The sequence below is a fragment of the Myotis davidii genome, unplaced genomic scaffold, assembly GCF_000327345.1.
Source record: "Myotis davidii unplaced genomic scaffold, ASM32734v1 scaffold1046, whole genome shotgun sequence".
NCBI lineage: Eukaryota > Metazoa > Chordata > Mammalia > Chiroptera > Vespertilionidae > Myotis > Myotis davidii.
The window spans coordinates 81,038-95,260 of record NW_006296545.1 but is presented as its reverse complement, the minus strand read 5'-3'; the positions used below and the strand labels follow the sequence as shown (position 1 = coordinate 95,260).

General features: G+C 35.9%; 1 long non-coding RNA gene across 1 annotated transcript in view; it reads right to left on the bottom strand.

Annotated features, from left to right (window-relative positions):
- Positions 1-723: 723 nt before the first annotated feature.
- LOC107184405 overlaps positions 724-14,223 on the bottom strand; it is a 14,590-nt gene continuing 1,090 nt past the window's right edge. The window contains exons 2-3 of the long non-coding RNA XR_001515238.1: positions 4,535-4,538; positions 724-734 (exon numbers count right to left, since the gene is read on the bottom strand). This is a non-coding gene — a long non-coding RNA (uncharacterized LOC107184405). The remainder of the gene's footprint in view (positions 735-4,534; positions 4,539-14,223) is intronic.

Here is a 14,223-nt window from a genome sequence, read left to right as displayed (position 1 = left end):
AGTGTAAATGTAAAATTATATAGTTCATTCAAATTACCAAAATTCCACTATTATTGCTAGTTCCCCATCCATTTGTTCAGCTCTTGATTTAAGTTTCAATAAAATTAATGAATAATGTTTATCAATACTATAACTTTATCGGACGATACAGTAAAATATAACCAGAAATATTGGGAATAAATATTGGGAAAAATAAAAATATTTTCTTATATCAAAATAAATTACTGAAAATACTATAACTTTGTGGTAAATTTATAGTTTTTATTGTTATTCAGAATAAAATTTATTTTTCAATTCTATTTCTAGTTGGTTATTGTGTGTACAAAATAAAAATATTGATTTGTGCCCTGGCCGGGTTTCTCAGTGGCAGCCGTGGGCAAACTACGGCCCACGGCCCATTTGAAATGAATAAAACTATTGAAAAAAAAGACCGTACCATTTTATGTAATGATGTTTACTTTGAATTTATATTAGTTCACACAAACACTCCATCCATGCTTTTGTTCCGGCCCTCTGGTCCAGTTTAAGAACCCATTGTGGCCCTCAAGTCAAAAAGTTTGCCCACCCCTGGGTTAGAGTGTCAACCCTGGCTCCGAAAAGGTTTTGGGTTTGATTCCCAGTCAAGGACGTATACCTGGGTTAAAGGTTGATCCCCAGACCCTGTGGGGGGAGCATGTGGGAGGCAACTAATTGTGTCTTTCTCATATTTATGTTTCTCTCTCTCCTTCCACTCTCTTTAACTTATCAATGAAAAAAATATCCTTGGGTGAGGATTAACAACAACAAAATTGTTTTGTGTGTATTTTCCATGCATCTAGCCACTCATTAAATTCCTTTACTTATTTTAGTAGATTTTTTAAAAGTATCTTAAAATTATCATATAATTTTTATTTCATTGACATGTAAGATATTTTATTGGTTAATATGCAATTTTACTATCTAAATACTTTGGAATTCATTTAATATTGAACTTCGATTTCAACATTTAAAAAATAGTAAGAGTACATGACAATGCTTATTTATCATAATCTTGGAAATGATTTTAAAATTTCTCTGTCATCATGCTTGTTAATATTGAAAGTAGTGTTTATCACTTACTACTTTAATTGAATTTATATTTTTTCTTAGAATGGCTCTTAAACTTATTAAAATTTCATTTTAGCATATATTACTAAAATCATAATTTTGATTTACTGTGTTAATATCATAATTCTTACTTTTAAGTTTCCTAATATCAAAACATTTGCTTGTTTTTGTGTTGTTACAAAGCCATGCTTGGTCATAGAATAATTTTCTTCTAATAAGTTTTATGAACATCTAACTGTGACTGAAAACCTTCTATAGTAGTTCTACTCAGGGGGAAATTAGTAAATAAGCCGACTTTGCAAAGTGTTAAGGAAACACTGTAATCTGTGTAGTTCAAACGAAAAGTTGCCAGTTATTTTCTAAAATGCCTTCACCAACAGCCAGGTGGAGTAGCTAATCCAGCCCAACTCTGTGATTCCACATCTGAAATGCTATATTCACGGTGATTCTTTGTTTTCCTTTTAATTTATCTTTATTGTTGAAAATATCACAGAAGTCTCCCTTTTTTTCCCATTGACTCCCTCCATCCCATACCCACCCCTCCCAGGCCTTCAGCACTCTATTATGTGTGTCCATGGGCTGTGCATATATGCATATAAATTTCCCAGTTAATCTCTCCCCACCCACTCACCACCTCCACCTTCCCTCTGAGATTAGGCACTCTGTTCCATGTTTCTGTGTCTCTGGATCTATTTTGTTCATCAGTTAATTTTGTTCCTTAAATTCCACATATGAGTGAGATCTTGTGATACTTGTCTTTCTCTGACTGGCTTATTCCCTTCAGCATAATACTCTCCAGGTCCCTCCATACTGGCTCAAACGGTAAGAGATCCCTCTTTTTTAATGGTGCGTAGTACTCCATGGAATAAATGTACTACAGCTTTTTATCCACTGATCTGTTGATGGGCACTTGGGCTGTATCCAGATCTGAGCTATTGTAAATTATGCTGCTATGAACACAGGGCTGCATATATTCTTTCTGATTGGTGCTTCAGCTTCTTAGGATATATTCCCTGCAGCGGAATCACTGGGTCAAATGGCAATTGTATTTTTAATTTTTTGAGGAAATTCCATACTGATTTCCACAGTGGCTGCACCAGTCTGCGTTCCAAGTAGCAATGTACTAGGATTCCCTTTTCTCCACATCCTTGTGAGCACGTGTCATGTATTGATTTGTTGATGGTAGCCATTCTGGCAGGTGTGAGATGATAACTCATTGTCATTTTAATTTGAATCTCTCTGATGATTAGTGACTTTGAGCATTTTCGAACTGTATGTTCATTTTGGAGAAGTGTCTATTTAGTCATTTGCCCAGTTTTTAATTGGGTTGTTTATCTTCTTTTTGTTAAGTTGTAGGACTTCTTTATATATTTTGAAAATTTACCCCTTATCAGATCTACCATATATTCTCTCATGCAGTGAGCTCCCTTTTCGTTTTGTTGATGGTTTCTGTTGCTGTGCAGAAGCTTTTTATTTTGGTGTAGTCACGTTTATTTATTTTCTCCTTAGTTTGCCTTTCACTAGGAGATGCATCAGCAAATATATTGCTTTGAGAGATTGCTGAGATTTTGCTTCCTATGGTTTCTTCAAGGATTTTTTTTTTTTACTTTTACATTTACTTCTTTTATCCATTTTGAGTTTATTCTTGTGTATGGTGCAAGTTGGTGGTCTAGTTTCATTTTTTTTCATGTACCTGTCCAATTTTCCCAATACTATTTATTGAAGAAACTATCTTGACTCCATTGTATGTTCTTGCCTCCTTTGTCAAATATTAATTGAACATAATGGTTTGGTTCGATTTCTGGGTTCTCTATTCTGTTCCATTGGTCTGTTTGTCTCTTCTTGTGCTGGTATCAGGCTATTTTGATTACAGTGCCTTTGTAGCAAAACTTAATATTTGGTGTTGTGATCCCTCCAACTTTATTCTTTTTTCTTAAGATTGCTGGAGTAATTTGGGGTCATTTCTGGTTCCATATAAATTTTTGAAGAGTTTGTTCTAGATTTGTGAAATATGCCATTGGTATTTTAATAGGGATTTCATTGAATCTTTAGATTGCTTCGGGTAGTATGGATATTTTAATGATGTTGATTCTACCAACCCATGAACATGGTATATTCTTCCAATTGTTTATATATTCCTTTATCCCCTTTTTCAAGGTTCTGTAGTTTTCTGAGTACAGATCTTTTACATCCTTGGTTAAGTTTATTCTTAACTATCTTATTTTTTGTTGTTGCAATAGTAAATGGGGTTGTTTATTTATTTTCTCTTTCTGAGAGTTCAATTTTAGTGTATAAAAATTCCCTGGATGCCTGGGTATTAATTTTGTATCCTGCTACGTTCCTAATTTCATTTATTAAATCTAGTAGTTTTTTGGTGGAGTTTTTAGGGTTTTCTATGTACAATATCATGTCATCTGCAAATAATGATTCTTTTTATAGGTATAAACATCTGAATCTGAATACTTACAACTATTGTTTTCTAGTGCAGTTTAAGATGAAAAATTTCCATATTGAAATATATTATTATTAATTAATTACCTTTATTCACTATATTACTGTTGGTATAGTATATTGATTTTTGGTATGTGTAGATGTAGTTTATCAATTAATGAGTTTTATTCTAAAATTTAACCACAGCATTACATAATAGATGTAATAAAAAGTGCCTGATATAAGTTTTAAGGAATGAAAGTGCTGAATATGTGCACACGATCACATATATGTAATAGTCACATATTTATGACTTTTTATAGTTTTGGAATTACTGTTATTCCAATGTAATAACTGGGGAAAGTTTTCACTTTTATATGTTCTGCAAGCATTTACATAATTTGAGGAAAATGTCTTCTTCATAAATTAGCCTTTTCTCAGTTAAAGCAATGTGGTCGTGGTGTCTTGGTTTCAATAAGTAATTTTAAATGCCTTTCCAGTCTCTTTCATGCTTTTTGTATATTGAAGTTTCTGCTTTTGGGGGTTAATTTTAGTGTTTTATATTTTTCTTATAAATAATTTGTCTCTAGATTGTAAAAGTTGTGCCTTGATAATTGCATGCCATCTGTATATATAAAAAGCTGATGACCAGAACGCTGTAATGACCGGAATGTTCAGACCAGATGCTATGATGCCCACTATGGCTAGCGAACCAGCCTGATTGGGAGGTGGGGCCAGCTGGCCAACCTCTCACAGCTCCTCCCCCCAGCATCCCCGCCCTTGATCGGCCTCTCCAACCCCAATAGGGGGCAGGGCTAGTTGGCCAACCTCCTGCATCCCCTCGCCCTTGCCGGCCCAACCCTCGATGGGCCCCCACCATCCTGATTGGCCCACAGTCTCTTCACCTGGCCAGCCCTTCTCCTGATGATCCCCCATACCCTATATAGGGTGCAGGGCCCTCCACTGCCAGCCTGGTTGCCTCCAACTGCCTTCCCCTGCCAGCTCGATTGCCCCAAACTTCCCTCCCCTGCCAGTCTGATTGTCCACAACTGCCCACCCCTGCTGGCCATCTTGTGGTGGCCATCCTGTGGCAGCCATCTTGTGATGACATGAGGCATCACGCAAGGGCGCGAGGACCACCTAAGCTTTTATTAGTATAGATACTATACTTATATGTTATAGTTTTTTCCTTTTTTATTTTCATGGCAATCCATTGTACAGTTCTTTTACTAACTCTACTCAGTGCAGGTCCCTAAACATCATAGTTTAATTTTATTTTTTCCCCCAAGAATTTAAATACATAAAATGCTGCAGGGCGTGCCTTTTGGAATCAGCTGCTTTTGCTCACTATGATATTTATAAGCTTTATCCATATGACTGTCTGCAGCATTAGATCTCTCATTCTTGTAGCTGACATGTTAGTTTTTATTGTCACTAAATAACTGAATTTATTGGGGTGACACTGATTAACAACATCATATGGTTTCAGGTGCACAATTCCATAATACATCATTTGTTCAATGTGTTGTGCGTTCACCACCCAAACTCAAATCTCTATCACCATTTATCTCCCCTATACCCACCTCTGGCTCCTCCCTCCTTATTGAAACATTATTTCAAAGTTAATATACAAACACTTTAGACAGTGAAAATTTCTACAATATTACAAAATGATTTTATAATTAGAAAATCTAGTGACAGGCTGCTTAGGTTTATTTACATTCTTTTCTCACAGCAGTTAATCATTTTCCTTTCATCAATCTTCCATGGAACTTTTGATTTCATATTTCTAGATCTCAAGGGAAACGCTTTGAGATAATGAAAGCTCACATTCAAAAGAAACTGACCACAAGGTTTCCTGTTTTGCTGCTTTAAGTGTCTCCTTTGTTCTTGTTCCTCAAAGGCGCCGGATAGATGTTTATGCTTTTGCATGTGTCTTTCTTAACTCAGACACTACTTCTTGGACTCAAAGTACAAGTTGATGCTGAAATTCAATAACCATCTGTTAAGAGATTTAAGCAGCAAAATAGAAAATGCTTAATTCAATTCGAGGTCCACATATTTTATTCTATTTAACTTCAGAATCTGTTTTCAATTATTATATTCAGAAATTTAGGTGAAGAAGAGAAGTTATTTTTAATAATCTTAGAATTAGATTTAAATCTGTCTTGGGTAACCATGATCTCATTAAATTGAAAACTAACATAACTTTTGTCAACATAACTATTACCTTACACATGGGTCCTTGTACTCAATCACATTCAATACAATGGCATAACTGAACATAAATTTCCATTATATTTGTTTAAAATGGTTCAATATATTAGAAACTAATAGAATTTTTCATGATGGGTCTTCTGGGTGATATTTCAAATATTGGAAACATAATTGCATTGAATGAACTTAGTTTTAAAGGCCAAGTAAATTAAATGTATTTTTATTTGGGACATCAACCTGAAATAGTTGTTCATAAACAAGTTAAGTCTCCAGAAGAAATTTTCCAGCTAGGATTTGCAGTGAAGGAAGATTATTCCATATTTTGGAGTTCCATTTTTGGAAATAACCTTATTACGTTTTGGGTTAGAATACCATATCCAAAATAATGAAAAATAATTACATGTACTTGAAAGAAGGTAATCTATTATCAAAATATTCGAATGCCCTTGTATTTTCAGACATATGGATAAACATTTAACTTTGTTAATTTAAAATTACATGTTAACACCTCAAAGATGTTCAGTATGAAAACAAAAGCAAATGATCTACTTTTCAGATCAGTGGAAGGAAAATACAGAGGAACAACAAAACATCATTCAATAAAAAGGGCAACACGTGAGAGAGGAATAAAGCAGGAGATTAAATTTTTTTTTATTATGTTGGTAGTCAGTTATTCATGTATATGCATAATAATAAAATCTTTAATGAAATAAGTTACCTTGGCAAAGTAGATTTTGTCAGACTAGATAATAAAATGACCTAATCCAATCATATGATGTTTATAAAAGATATACTCATGTTGATTTTAAAAAGGAATGAAGTTAAAAGAAGACTTTATAGCAATTAGATGAGTTGATCAAGGACTGACATCCTTTGTCTATACAGAATTATCTGGTAAATATTTTAGGTTTTGTGAGTTGCAAAATCCCTGTTATCAACTTCTCAACTCTGCCATTGCAGCAGGAAAGCAGGTTTTAGCCATACTTAAAGGAATGGGGGGATGGTGTTCTAATAACAGTTTACACAAGGAAGCAGACCATGGATCACATTATATGACTTGAACAAGCCTTATTATCGAAACAACTGAGTTTCTGTATTAAAAGGAATGTTGAGCAATGGCAGAACTGTGAAATTATAAAACACCAGCTCCCCAATTAGTAGAAACAAGGAATACTGGAATAAATAAATGTTAACATAATATATATTTTGTGAGAATTTCTGAAAAGCCACTCCTGAAACACTGATCAATTTTTTTGTTCTAGTTCACCTATCTTCTAAAGAAAGTTTTCTATATTCATTATGTACTACCAACTTCATATTCTCTTCTTAAAATACTTCAAGCATGTTTTATTTTTCTCATTATAAAGAATTTTCCATTGTCAAAGGTACAAATGAACTTCATATTGCAAAACGCAAATCCATTGTGTTATCTGAATTTTTATCTCAGCAGTATTTAACCTTGTACAATTGCTGCCATACACACACACACACACACACACACACACACACACACTCCCTCTATCACTGTTCCCTCCAACTGTCTCATAAAAATAATCTTCAACCCCCTGCCAACTAGCCATACATTCAAAAACATAAGAGATTCTTTTAAAAAATTTAATTAATTTCTATTGTTATAAGTATTCCATAAGTCCCTTTCCACCCCCCGCTCCCCGCCCCTGTTTTGGCCCCTTGTAGCCCATTCCCCACTTCCCCCAGACCTTCACCACCCTATTGTCTGTGTCCATGGGTTTTAGATATATGCATACAAGTTCTTTGGTTGATCTCTTTCCACCCACCTTCCCTCTGAGATTTGACAATCTGTTCAATGGTCTCATGTCACTGGATCTACTTTTGATTCTCCTATTTTCTCACACACACACCTGGATCAGTTAGGTTGGATTAATTTATCGTATGCTTGGTGTACATATTAGGCTGTCAAAACATATTGACATAGCCCACATTATGGCACTATTCCTTAGGGTGATCAGCCAGTTTCCAGGTTTGCAGTTTGATTATATTTCTTCACTTTTGCTATAAAAAAGATATTATTACTGAAATAGAAATTTATCCTGGATAAAGATTTACCTTCCCTATATGTAATATGTCTCACAAAACTACCATTATTTGCACACAGAATGCCTTATTTACTACCACTTCATATTCTCTTCTTAATATAAAATTTTAAGATGGGAAACCATAGAATCTGTAATAAATAAGAAGGAGTGTGTATGTAGGAAAGAGCGATGGATAGAATGTCATAAAATTGAATTTGTTTGAAATCTTTGAATTTTATATATGAGGAAAACAAAGGCTCATACATGTAAATAGGAAAATGGTTGTAGTATTCCACGCCAATAATAAAAAAACTCAGCAAAAGAAGCATGACAATGGGTCTATGCTCATGGGACTCACTGATCTTTCCATGTTGCCCATCATCTTGTAGTAGGTGGTTTGATGGAATAGTGGAATGGGCCTTTGCAGCTCCAGGGCTAACATCCCTAGCTTCTTGTGAAGAGGTAAATAATTTAAGAGCCAATAAAGGAGTCATTTTTGGCCCATTTATATAACAATTCCTACCTGAGTTTCCAGTCTGTTGGCTTGCTCTACAGATTTTAGACCTGCCAACTCCCACAGTCACATTACATTACATTAGAAAGTCCGTTCCTAAATGCTTTCTAAGACTCATGTATCTTAGTAACTATCCTGACTTTAATCACATTTAATAACCTCTCTTGGCCCCTTGTGTAAATGCAGTAGACTCCTTCTTGCAACTTGAAGCCATGCCAGACCTGCTCTAGCCTCAGAATTTTGCACTTGCTGTTCCTTCTGCTAGTCATGCTCTTCCTACCTGCCCGGCTAACATCCTCGCTTTCTGCAGATTTTCCTTCAAAGATTGATTTCTCATGAAGCCTTCTTTGAACGTACTACCAAACCCCTTTCTTTCCTTGTTTCATTTCTTTTTCTTTAGTGCTTATATTATTTAATTACCATGAATTTTCCTAATTTATATCACTTTTAATCTGTGTCCCTCATTAGAATACAAGTAGGCAGTTTGCCTCTCCTATTATTTTCCATTTCTCAGAGCCTTTGAAAGGTGCCCGATAAAAGGAGTTGGTAAAAAAAATATTAATTAAATCATACATTTTTACAAATCTCTGCTATGCACACATGGAGATTACAAATGGTTAAATTAATCCAGAGTTAGTGATTTACAAGCAATTGTGACAAAAGTAAAGGGTAATAATGGGTATGAGGTTAGTTGTATGAAATTATTAAATGTTATAAAATTGAATTTGTCTGAAATCTTTGAATTTTACATATGAGGAAAACAAAGGTCCACCGTTTTATTACTTTGCTAAGCTTTATACATGTAAATAGGAAAATGGTGAAAAACTGACTTTTGTATCCTGACTTCTAGAAACAAAATTTAAATTGTTCAGTGTCTCATTTCCCCAAGCTCATTCACCCATATAAAGGTAAGAGAGAGAGGGAGACAGAGAGAGAGCAAATGAGAAAGAAAGCCAATCAGGATTTTATTCCTAAAAATTAATAAGAAGATCAAATTATATTATTGTAATGTGAGCTTAAAGTAGCAATAGATGTTTTTATGGTAACTTTTAAGTTAGCACAGTTCTTGGGAGATAACGTCCATATGCTTTTATTTATTTTAGATCACAAGACCAAGACTGTGGTATTAAAGTTACATAACTTTAAATAAAGTTAAATAAAAACAAACAAATTGCAGAGTTTTTATTTCTTTTTGCTCAGTTAGGCAGATGCAATGTGATATGTATGCTTCACCTTCACTGAGCTCTATTTGTTCTATACACGATGAAATTTTCTTAGGAGAGAAAATAAAACTGAAGTGTTTTGTAGACAGAAGATTAAATTGTTACCTTTTCTAGCTTATTTCATTAGAAGACCATATTTTTCTTGAATTATAAACAAAAGACATTTTGCATATTGTTTTTACTTTAAACCAGTTCATATACTCTAAAAAGTAATGTGAGACAATGATAGTTAGACACACAAGTTCTTTTTAATTTGACAGATTTTTCTCAATAAAAGTATTGGACTATTGGTATAATATTGGCTCTTGTGTTTTCTCTTACATAGAACATTAACATGAAATATTGCTTATTCAAGTGTCAGTTCAGTGTTCTAAACTTCTTTAGTAAACCTTATGATCAACAGTGACCTGTAGTAACTCAATCTCTAAAACACAATGGCTCCATTCGGTACTGAAAGAGTTAATGTAGTGTTAACTGAGTTACTCTTTTTAAAAAATATATATATTTTATTGATTTTTTACAGACAGGAAGGGAGAGAGAGAGTTAGAAACATCGATGAGAGAGAAACGTCAATCAGCCGCCTCCTGCACCCCTTCCACTGGGGATGGGCCCGCAACCAAGGTACATAACCTTGACCGGAATTGAACCTGGGTCCCCTTAGTCCGCAGGCTGATGCTCTAGCCACTGAGCCAAACCGGTTAGGGCAGAGTTACTAACTTTTAGAAAGTGACTTACAGGATATATTAAATACAATGAAATTACAAATAAAGAAAGGGAATTGACCTGCCTTATTTGAAATATATCCTAATCTATTTCATTCAAGTAGGAAGCATGCAATAGATTTATACATAATGTATAGATCCAAATAATTTGCATTGAATCAGAAGTTATTGAGTACCTACTATGTGAGACACATAGGTAGACATGTTGGAGAATACAACTATGCAAAATACACCATCACTCTCCTGGGTTATTTACACTTTAGGTACCTATAATAATGTGTATAATAAAACATTAATTCTAAAAGAAATAGGAGGGAAAAAGAAAATGCTAAGTATATTGGTAAACACAAGGAAATATAATATATTTGAATGTCCTGAAAAATGTTATGGTATATTTGTAATTATGTAATTATGGTATATTTATAATGATTCAGTATTATTTAAGTTTGTGCTAAGGGGAGAACCAAGATGGCAGCATAGCTAACTATTTGTACTCATTGCCTCCCACAACCACATCAAAATTACAACTAAAGTACAGAAAACCCATCATTCAGAACGACCTAAAATATGACTGAATGGATGTCCTACAACTAAAAAGGTAAAGTAGAAAGCACATTGAGACTGGTAGGAGGGGTAGGGGCATGGAGCAGGCTGGTCTGACACACATGTGTAGCATTATTCTAATCAGGAGGGATGTCTCCAAGGACTTCCATGACCAGCCACACACCAGACCCCCAGGCCAGGTTTCCAGAGCTGGAAAGAGAGGTCCCCTTAACCTCTGGCTGTAATAAACAGCAGGGACTGTGGCTGAGTGACATGGGGGCTGCTGGAGACACAGGTGTTCCTCTGAAAAGGGCCCACACACAAACTTACACTGTCTTGCTTCCTTTGAGTTCTGGGGGAATCAAGGACATATGGGGAGGAACTAGACTATCTGACAGGAACTCAGGTTCAGTTTTCTCCCAGACAGGGATGATCACAGGGGTCATTGTTCCTATGCTGGGACTCCCCCATCACATAGCTGACTGGCAGCCATATCTTTGTTTCCATCAGCACAACCCACAATGTTTTCTCTGCCCTGGTGATTCCTTGAGACCACACCCCATCAAATGTGTAGTCCCACACAAGAGGTTTGTAGTTGCTTTTTCATATGAATGACCTGTTCTGGCTCAGGCTTTAGACTCTGCTAAAATCTCTTAACCAAGCAGCAGCTAGAGTCAGCCTGCCCCAAACCTATCAATAAAAGTCCTAAGACCTGAACCTACCACCAGCCTGCTTTGCTTCACAGCTGGGCCTTTCCTGGGTACTTCCTAGCCAAATACAAGTACCAGTGATCTTCAGATCTCTCTGTAGCTCCTGCTAGGTTGCCCCAGGCAGTGTCTGACTTTGCACTTCCCAGGAAGTCCCAGAGCCAATGCACCCCAGCGGACAGCATCAGATCTTAGCAGGTTACAACTCTATGAATCCACAAGCAACACACTCAAGAGGCAAACTCAGTGAGCACCAAAGCCCCATTGAAGCAAGTCCTGCTCCATCGGGGTGTCTCCTGCACAGTAGCTCTTTCACTGTAGACACAGCTGGTTCTTACAGATAATTGGCCTAGAGGTAAATTCCTCCAAGTGATGCCAACAGTAATCAAGGTTCAGCTACAACAAGATTATGCTCACAGACCACACAAAAGCTCATCTATAGTGCCCAGCTGAGGTGACTGGGGAGACTGAGCCACTAAGCCCTACAGGACACCTACTACACAAGGCCACACTACAAACTCCAGGAGACATAACAGCTCTGCCTAATACATAGAAACAAATACAGGGAAGCAGCCAAAATGTGTAGACCAGGAACATGTTACAAATGCAAGAAATGGAAGCAAGCAAATTGCTGGATACAGAGTTCAAAACAAAAGTTATAAGGCTACTCAAGGACCTTAGTGAGAGCTTCAAAGGACTTAAAGAAAATCTCAAGGGAATTAATGAGATTGTAAAAGGACTTAGTGAGACTTTCAAGGATCTTACTGAGAATTTCAAAGACATAAAAAAGGAATAGTCAGAAATTAAGCATACACTAACTGAAATAAAGAAAAATTTCCATGGATTTAACAATAGATTATTCCAAGAATCAAATCAACAACTTGGATTATGAGGAAGCAAATACACCCATTAGGAGAGCAAAGAAAAAAAGAATAAAAAATATGAAGTTAGTGTAAGGAGCTTCTGGGAGAACTTCAAACATACCAACATTCACATTATAGGAGTGGCAGAAGAAGAGAGAGAGCAGGATATTGAAAACTTATTTGAAGAAATAATGACAGAGAATTTCCCCTACATGGTGAACAGAAATAGACTTACAAGTCTAGGAAGTGCAGAGAGTCCCAAACAAGAGGAATGCAAAATGGCTTGCAGCAATATACATCATAATTAAAATGCCAAGGGTTAAAGACAAAGAGAGAATCTTAAAAGCAGCAAGAGAAAAGCAGTTAGTTACCTATAAGGGAGAGCCATATCACTGACAGATAATTTATCAACAGAAACTTTGCAGGCCAGAAGAGAGTGGCAAGAAATATTCAAAGTGATGAATAGCAAGGACCTACAACCAAGATTACTCTACCCAGCAAAGCTATCATTTAGAATTGAAGGTCAGATAAAGAGCTTCACAGACAAAATAGACAAATAAATAAAAGCTAAAGACGATCATCACCACCAAACCAGGAATACATGAAATGTTTAAGGGTCTTCTTTAAGAAGAGGAAAAAGAAGAAGAAAAAAATCAAAATATGATCAATAAAATGGCAATAAATATATATCTATCAACAATTGAATCTAAAAATCAAAATAAATGAACACAAAAGCTATTGAACAAAATAAACTGATCATATAAATAGAATCAAAGGAATGGAAACATGGAACAGACTGACAAATCTCACAAGGAAGGGGGCAGAGGTAGGTGGGAAGAGATTAACCAAAAATTTTTTATGCATTTATGCATTACCTTTGGACACAGACAATACATTGTTGAAGGCTGGGCATGAGGTGGGAACCAGGTGGAGGGGGCCGGTAGGAAAGTATTATAATACTTTCAACAATAAAGATTTTTTTATTGTTGAAAGTATTACACATAGTAGTACATATATCTCCATTTTTTTCCCCCTCATTTACCTTCCCCCAGCCTCCCCTACTCCCTGTCGCATGCCCTCATCCCACCCCACCCCGGAGTGTCTTGTGTCCATTGGTTATGCTTATATGCATGCATACAAGTCCTTCGGTTGATCTCTTTCCCCTCCTCCCCAACACTCCCCAGCCTTCCCACTGTAATTTGAGTCTGTTCCATGCTTTACTGCCTCTGTATCTATCTCTTTGTTCATCAGGTTATAATGTTCTTTATTTTCCATAAGTGAGTGAGATCATGTATTTTTCTTTTATTGCCTGGCTATTTCACTTAGCATAATGCTCTCTAGTTCTATCCATGCTGCTGCAAATGGTAATAATTCCTTCTTTTTTATAGCAGTGTAGTATTCCATTATTTAGATGTACCATAGTTTTCTAACCCACTTGGATGCTGATGGGCATTTAGGCTGTTTCCAAATATTAGCTATGGTTAATTGTGTTGCTATGAACATAGAGGTGCATATATCCTTTCTGATTGGTGTTTCTAGTTTCTTGGGATAAATTCTTAGAAGTGGGATTACTGGGTCAAATGGGAGTTCTATTTTTAGTTTTTTGAGGAAACTCCATAGTGTTCTCCACAGTGGCTGCACCAGTTTGCATTCCCACCAGCAGTGCAAGAGGGGTTCATTTTTCTACACATCCTCGCCAGCACTTGTCATTTGTTGATTTGTTGATGATAGTCAGTCTGACAGGTGTGAGATGGTACCTCATTGTTATTTTGATTTACATCTCTCAGATGATTAGTGACTTTGGGCATGTTTTCATATGTCTCTTGGCCTTCTGTATGTCCACTTCAAAAAGTGTCTATTTAGG